The sequence below is a fragment of the Halyomorpha halys genome, unplaced genomic scaffold, assembly GCF_000696795.3.
Source record: "Halyomorpha halys isolate HHAL.00 unplaced genomic scaffold, Hhal_1.1 Scaffold3.1, whole genome shotgun sequence".
Classification (NCBI taxonomy): Eukaryota; Metazoa; Arthropoda; class Insecta; order Hemiptera; family Pentatomidae; genus Halyomorpha; species Halyomorpha halys.
In genome coordinates this window covers 1,327,686-1,336,467 of record NW_027115249.1, presented here as the reverse complement: position 1 = coordinate 1,336,467, position 8,782 = coordinate 1,327,686, and the positions used below count along the sequence as shown (strand labels likewise).

Here is an 8,782-nt window from a genome sequence, read left to right as displayed (position 1 = left end):
ATTGCCAGTCTCAAGAAAGAAATTTAAAGATTATAAATAATTGTACTACAATTGGAATTTTGACCAAGAAATCAGCTTATAGACTATATTATAGCTAATATATAGACCAATATATTATTCATATATTAATATAATATATGTGAATATAATATTAATTAATCATATATTAATACTATAATGTCAATCTATGTTATCTAATGTTTTAAAAAAATTTATTCGAATTTTATTTTGCATTTCTAACGTAAGTGAACTCACAACCAATGCTGGTATATCAGAACGTGTATATTTTAATATAATGGAGCAAATAGACTTGCCTTTACCAATCCTCAAATGTGCCCACTGTTGGGTCATTTACCCAACTTTTTTTCATAGAGTGTCGTTAAAGTGTAAAAGACATTTTCAAAGCTGAATATTAATCCTACAAGTGCTTTCTGATTTTTTTTTTTCAAATCTAGGTTTTTTTCCAAAAACAATACTCATCATTGAGTGATATTCACTTATCCTCTCGCTTACAGTTTGTCAATGTTCCAGGTAAGAGAGGCCTCATCCAGATCGTCCGGAGCATCGGTAATGTACTTAGTAACATTATTAATGTGTAGCAAAGCACAGAGTAAAGTAGGCGCACTTAGAGAGCTTGTGCTTTGGGATAGACTTGATCGGCTCAGTATCTGTGTAACTGCGCTTTAAGGAAGAAGATTTATAATTTTATAAATTTAGGAAAAAAAAACGTTGTATTTTTTGTTTGTTTAATTTAGCGACTTAATATTGAATTTTTTAACATAAGCAGTTATTTATGCCGCTCCATTTCTATTTTGATTTTTTATTAAATAATATAAACTTATAAATTAAAAGTTATAATTCTTTTTATTTTCGAAATATATATTTGAATCTGTCATGTAAAAAGCTTTTTTGTCATCTTCGTTGATACTATAGAAACCTTATACTTTAACGAAAACTATCTATAGTTATCAAAATTGATGAGCCTGCCAATCATCAATTTTGTAAAGGTGAATAAAAATTGTGGTTGTTTCAAAGCATTTGAAATAATAATAATTATATATAAGATAATTTTATAAAATTAATAATAATTTTTCAATAAGAGGTACATATCCTTAAATTTATCAACAATTCTAGACACTTTAACAGAACATCATTTGAAGAAGAGTAAATATGAGCCCAAGTAGAGCTATTTAAGTTTAATATTTCCCAAAATTTACTTTTTAAAAAGTAACATTTGATAAAGAATGACTAAAAAATCAGTAGTTAGAGACTTAATTTTAGGAAATATATATCTCATGAACCATAAGACGTAGAGATCTCTACTAGCACTCAAATTAAAGCTAGTTTAATGTGCTATAAAGACGTTTATCATTTATTAATTAATTGCTTGAGAGAGTGGTTTATATTAATAATAACACCAACTTTGATGATCCAAATTTCTCTATTTTAAAAAAAAAAAAATTCAAACGTTTCGGCCCTTTGGCTTTTTTCAAAGACAACCTTAATCATTGAATTTTCAACATTGATGTGGTAAATAGAAAAAGAAAAACAATTTTTGAAGGATAGTTTTTTATTTATATTATTTCAAAATTTTTTGAGACAAGGTAATTATTTATTAAATAAACCAAAAATTAGTATCCAATTCTGTCTCAACAATTTATTTTTCACTAGTCCAACGTTTAGGCCATTCTAGCCATCTTCAAGGACATGTAAATATTCAACAGCTTATATTATATCTTCATTTTTAAACATTTACAACATCATTATTCACTATATAATATAACATACCTTCAATACAAAACTCCTCCTCACATTAATCTACAATTTCTATTGCAGGCTATTCTGCCCAGGTCATTTTCTTTATTCTAAGTTCAAAACCTATTCCAACACTCAATTATTAAAAAGCCATATTTATTATTAATAAGCTTAAGTCTAGTTACCTATTTATTTAAAATTTAAAAACATTAACTTTTATTTTTCTCTATTAGATTATGGACAATATAAAATACACCACCATATAACAAACCGAATATTTAGATGTCCTTGAAGATGGCCGAAACGTTGGACTAGTGAAAAATAAAGTGTTGAGACAGAATTGGATACTAATTTTTGATTTATTTAATAGATAGTTTTTTATTGAGTTTGCGTGGTTTATATATGGCAAGAGCAATTAGCCTGAAAAACAATGACAATTTAAATGATTAAGGTTCTCTTTTTAAAACTAAAAACGCCGAATCGTTGGAAGTTAAAAAAAAAAAGTTGAGAGAAATTTGGATCATCGAATTTGGTGTTAATAGTTTATGGAATTTATCTTCGTAGGAGTAATCATTTTCATGATATTCCCCAAAATAAATTCACAAGATGATGATTTCTAGTTGTTCGGACAAAATTTTTGATTTATAAAAGACTATTTCTAAAACAATTGTACGTAAAGATATTGGCATTAAACCAGCCTTAATTTAAAGTAGAAATCGACATTTTGTGAATTTACTTTTTATAAATATTAGCAAATATTATAAAAACTACTGCTCCTTCAACGTTAAACGTTATAAACAACTTTATAGTACATCTAATTGGCTTCAATTTGAGTGCTGAAAGACTTATGTATGTCAAAAGTTTTCTAAGATATATTTTTATCTACAAATATTCAACTACTGATTTTTCAGTACATTTTTTATGAAATGTTCCTTTTTTAAAACGCCATAATTCGGGAACTATTTAATGTAAATATCTCTATTAGGGCTCATATTTTAGCTATATACTACTATAAATGATATTCTATTAGGTTTTTAGTGCTTTAGGTAGTTTAAATGATACAGAGTTCCGAAAAAATAAGTATTTTTTTATTTGAAACAGCCATAATTTTTCGTTCTACCTAAATATATTTGACAGACTCATCACTTTTGACTAGTAATTATACATAGTTTTCATTAAAACGATCAAAAATTGGTGTGAAATAACTATTTTGTTTTTACTGAGCTCTTGGAATAAGATGTGATGTGTACATACCGTATTCCTAATATCTTTTATCCTCAATATAATAAAATTTATTGTAAAATTTATCATAGCTATAAAATATGCCCATAATTGTCAAAGGGCATGTTGTAATTTAGAATTTTGTGAAATTGTCATCATTTCAATTCATCATATGAAAGATTCGAATCCAAAGAACACAAACTTCAGCCTCACAGAACACAGTTAAAGCACCAGCACCGTTTTGCTATAAATATTTTTTGACTCACGTATATTTTTTTCACTCACTTATATTCTCTCACCTTGAACTTATTTATTATGTATATTATTTCTATATATATGTTTTTAAAAATTAAATATCGATCTTTATTCTTGGGCATTTGGTCCCCTAAGAATAATGATTTGGACAATTTCAACAGTATTTGTCTGCCTACATGTAATGAAATTAAATAAATATATATATTCTTAAAATTTACACTAATGATTCTTGTTTAAGCGAGTTTCTATCAGTATTTGTTCTTAACAAGGTTAAGAAAGATTGATTTCTTAATCCTGAAGGAATTATAATTGATGCTAGAGAGAACGCTTTACCGATTGATGTGGCTAAGGAATTCTAAAATGAGTAAACTCGAACAGAAAATTTTTTCAAAGGCAGCAGTTCTATGGGAAGGAAAGTACTAATACGTTTGATGGGATCTTGTATTAAACAGGTGTACGGATGAACATAAGGTGAGAAAGCCAATAATATTTTTATTGTTCTTAAGGTTTGGAATATTAACGCGCTAAAGAGATCTTCGGATAATGGAATAGTGAAATCTTAGTGGGGGATATGAGAACGTTTGGGAATATCGATGATGGATCTTATTAAGGAGTTCATTAATGTTTTCAGTCGCATTTCTTGTTCACCGGACAGTCCTCTATATATTAAGTATCTGCAGTAAAGTTGTGGAAGAATAAGGAAAGATACTAAAAGGTGGTGGGTACTTCAGGAAAAGGAAAGATGGGATCTAGGACCTGTTCAAGGATTGAGAGAGTTTATAGGGTTATTTGAGAAATGTGGCTATTTCATGGTAAGTTCTGATCAAAAGTGACTCCTAGATTTCTATAGTGTTTTAAAAATGGATATGTATGTTATCGAGGTATAATAGTAGATAGTAAGGAATAGAATTGAGGTAAAACAAAAACTACTAGGTTTAATGCATTTAAAGAAAAACATACTGAGCAAAGGATTTCATTTAAATCTACAGGAGATAAAGAAACGGACTTCTTTTTCGTATTTATTTAAATTTACAACTGTATAAAAATAAATACAATAAGTAAATGTGTCACATGTTTCAGGGCACATGATAATTTTGGTAAGGAACCACCCAATAGTGGAACAATCGTTGCTTTGAATTAGAAGATCTCGTGGACATCTTCTTTTCAGACCCCTCGGAAGATTATCAGGGGTTGTTAAGGATGAGATATTAAGAATTATTAAAGGATTAATGAGTGGGTAAGAATCTTGGAATAAAAGATGGTACATTTATTACGGACCAAATCTGCAGCGAATGTGATGTTGAGGTCTTTATGGATGAGTTTATTTGTAACGGAATAAGTAGGTTTGTTAATTAATGAATTGGCATACTTCCAGACTCAATTCCGTATGTCCAAATAGGCCTGATTATCATAGTGTATAAGTATTTTTGTAGAAAATAGGAAATTTGGAACGTTTGTCAAGTAGATGTTGTAGTAATCGGAATCTATGAGCAGTTTTTTTCGTTTCAGTCTTTTAGGGAGATTCCAAGTACGGTCTTTTCAAGATAGAGAGTACTAAGTAGAAATTTGTTCAACAGGCGATAGTGGGATATAAAAAAAAAAAAAAAATACATTTTAAATTTCCTCTCCTAGGCAACATTGATTGGTAACAGATATTACAATTTTACTTATTAAACACAAGTGGGAGGAAGTACTCGGTTCGGAGTTCCCCAGCCTGAATGTAGACATTGTAAACAGGATTGATTGTTTAATTTTTTTTTTTGTTTTATTTATTGATAGATATTACAATATGCCACACAGTTGTAAGCAATAGGTAATAGTGATGAATAATGTGAAATAAAATAAGAATACAAATGAATGAAAAAAAAAAATCTCTCTTAAATATATATAAACAGAAGGATAAACAAAATGAACTTAACCAAACTATGTGTATGAAAAAAAATAGCATAATGATAAAATAATATAATCTCTAGTCACATTTTCACTCTTATATACAATATTTACACAATCGACCTGAGCCCACTCTATCCCCCACGTGTGAGGGGTAGAGCAGGGCTCAAAAGATCCCAGCGCATCCCTCTCGCCGCATCACTGGTAATGAGCCAGTGGAGGCTGAACAAGTACGCTAAAGCCGCAAACTAAGTGATTATTATATTAATTTTTTCTTTTCTATTTCATATCTTATCATTTAATTTATATTTTTGTAAATTTGGTGGAAATAAGCTCTATTATTTATATTACCATTGTATAAACAATATGAAAGTATGCAATATCACAAGATAAAAAAAAGCTTTGTGAAGATAGGTGCTAGACAATTGAATATTTCTATGAAGTTTGTTTTTCTTGTTCTTCTCACTCCCTCTCTTCTCTCTCATCGCCGCCTCTTGTCCTCTGCCTAGGAGGGCTGTGGAATTAGTCACTCATATAGAATCTATTACATATAAGCTGAAAAATGCTATTGATTTGCACAGAATCTTGTTGTTCGTTCACTGAGGACTATGTTCATACACTCTTGAGTACAGTACCACTACTAGTTCATTGCTTTGTCAATAATAGATGATTCATTATAATAGGGGTATTCATGATCTTTAGTTTAACATGTTAAAGCGTGTTAAATGGGGAAACATTTCTTTCTTTTACCATGTTAAAACGATATAACATATAACATGGTGGAGAGTCTGTTACTAGGTATGTTAAATGGAGAATGACGTCACGCAACAGAACAGCTGAACTGGTCACCGTTTTGTTTCTTGTCGTGTTAGGTTACTTGCTCGTAGTTTGAGTTTTGGTTGTGTTAGTACTGTTTTGGAAGTGTTTATAACTAATAAAACAATGGATGACAATAATAATAGTGAAATGACAGCTATCAATTAGCTCATCTTTATTCTCTTCAAGACACTCAGAGGCCAAACTTTCACACAACTTCCACTTTAGGCATGTTGAAATAAATTACTTTAATCAAAACTCAGAAGTAAACAATATCATGAAGTTTTTGAAGCAAAGGTTATAAAACAAGATAGAAATCATATAGAAAATCCGCTAGGAGCTCTTATGCATTTAACATTTTACATGACTTTAAATAGGACTGCTCACAATCCTATACTTATAACTAGGGAAATATGTATATGTGCTAATAAATTGTCAAATATTTAAAAAATATGTAAATAACATATATTTGTAAATTTTGTATTATTCAACAATATAAATTACTAATTAATTAGTAATTTTATAACTTAAAAAAAAGTTACATAAATATATATTTATTATATATTATATGAATAATAATTTGAAGAAATTATGTTAAATATGTACAAAAGATGTACTTAGAGACAACATAGCTGTCCAATAACAAGATATTAATTAGTAATTGTAATTAAACTAATTGATTAATAATTACTCAGAATGAATTATGAACAAATTATAAATGGAAATAAAGAATAATCCTTATTAAAAAGAAAAAGAAAAAAAAAACTTTAGAAAAATATTTAAAACTTTGAAAGAAATCAATTATTCAGCAGTGTCAGTTACAAAATTATTGCAGATTAAATTCATTTTTAGTTTTTCAAATAAAAATCTTCGTCGGTTTGACCGCAGAATGGACTTGTACCGGCTAAAAGATCTTTCAACATCTACTGGTCTTATAGGGGCATACCTAAATGAAGCTATTTCCATTGCATCTAGTTCGGTATTCTGCATCACCTGGGCGGCTGTGTCATCATTTGTTATAATAAGGAATAAGACTCTTGCTCTTTTTAATTGATTCTGAGAAATTCTCGATGTAATTCTGTGTGAAAATTTATTATTGCCACTGTTTTTAATTTGTGTTCAATAATGAAGATATAGAATTTGTACGCACTATTTATGATAAATGATAAATTTCACTTTAAAGTTTCTTGCGTTCTCTTGAATTTTACGTTGTTGCTGCGAAAAAATGTATTTACAATTGAGCAAATAATTTAAGGAAATATGTGATTCAGGACAAATACTTAAAAAAATGATAAAAATTACAAATACTTCAGAAAATATGTGAAATAAAAATGGCTTCTTCTGGCCAGAAATGTCTTGAAACATCGACAGTTAGTAAGGAATTGAAGATATCATGGTAAGGTAAAAATATGTGAATACATAAAAATCCTATCCCTACTTATAACATTTAACATGGTAAAATATTTTACATTTAACACAACATCATGACCTGTATAGTTCTTCCTTAAGAAGCTGCTGAGGAAGAAAGATGCCAAGTCTATCTTAATGATTTACTTTATCACTTCCAATAAAATGTTTTATAATCTAAATAATTTACAAAAATAAATATCTTTTAACCTGAATAACTTGTAAACAAGCCCTTGAATTGAAAATCCTTTCATGGAGATTGATTTTGTTTTTGATTAATGTTTTTAGCTAGCACACAGCCTGTATACACACATACATATCTATACATATACTACCTCTCTCTCTCTCTCTCTCTCTCTCTATATATATATATATATATATATATATATATATATATATATATAGCCGGAGGAAAAACGTCATTTTGATAATTACCCTAGTGGCCTTGGCCAGGTCCTTAGTGTGGCTTTGAAACTAATTAAGGAAACCTTACTGCTATCAGCTGATGGGGATCGCTCAGCTCAGCACCTCTCCTCTGGCTTCATGATGCAGCTGCACTTCCACTGCAATTTGTTACAATTGCATTCAAACACTTAGGTACTAAATATTTAACCTAGTCTAATATATTCTTGACATGTCAAAAATCATTTATCTAAACTACAGATTAGCTATGGAATTATTTGTAGAGGATACGTATTTATTCATAAACAGTTACTATGTAAAGCTATTTTTCCAAAATACTATGCTATTTTTTTTATTTTCATGTAAGTTTGATTTGAAGTTAATGTGAGTATTTTTATTTGTTGAATAATAAGTAGAAGCTACAGCCAGTATCAATCTATAAATTATTTTTATTGGAAGAAGATAGTTGACCATATATATATATAAAGTATATTGCAGGAAGATAGTTGTTCAATAAGGGTACAAAAATATTAGAAAAACTATTTATTGTTAATCAACGTTTCGCCCCACTTTGCAGGGCCTCGCCAGGAATAAATGGAAACAAGATAATGACTCATAAAAAAATAATAACAAAAAAATAACAAGCATTGTAATAATTGATAGAACGTTAAAATAAATAAAAAAAATTAAAATATATATATAAGAAATAATAATAATAATTTAAGGAAGTATGCATATAGCTGGATTGGAAAATAGCTACTAATAAATACAGCCAGGTGTGATAGAATTATTAATAGAGAAATAGAGTAATAAATTGTGGTAAACAGATAGGTGAAGTAAATATGACAAAGGTGAGGTTAGTTACAAGTAAAAGTAAATATTAATAAAAGTAGAAAATAAACTGAGGGGGGAGTACCTGTCTGTTCGAAAAAAGGATAACAACTGACAATTTAGGAAAGAGCAAAAGGGGTTGGTATAAATTTCCTTATTTCTTCACTAACCGTCAAGAGTAAGATTTTTTATTATTATATATATA

General features: G+C 28.8%; 1 protein-coding gene across 2 annotated transcripts in view; it reads left to right on the top strand.

The window, feature by feature from the left end:
• Positions 1-8,782, top strand: part of Trpgamma (Transient receptor potential cation channel gamma) — a 980,713-nt gene that overhangs the window by 498,776 nt on the left and 473,155 nt on the right. The window contains exon 3 of one of the 2 annotated variants that reach the window (XM_067052322.1): positions 532-567. The exons of the other annotated variant lie outside the window; for it this stretch is intronic. The gene's annotated coding sequence lies outside the window, so the exon portion shown is untranslated. The remainder of the gene's footprint in view (positions 1-531; positions 568-8,782) is intronic. 2 annotated transcript variants of the gene reach the window in all.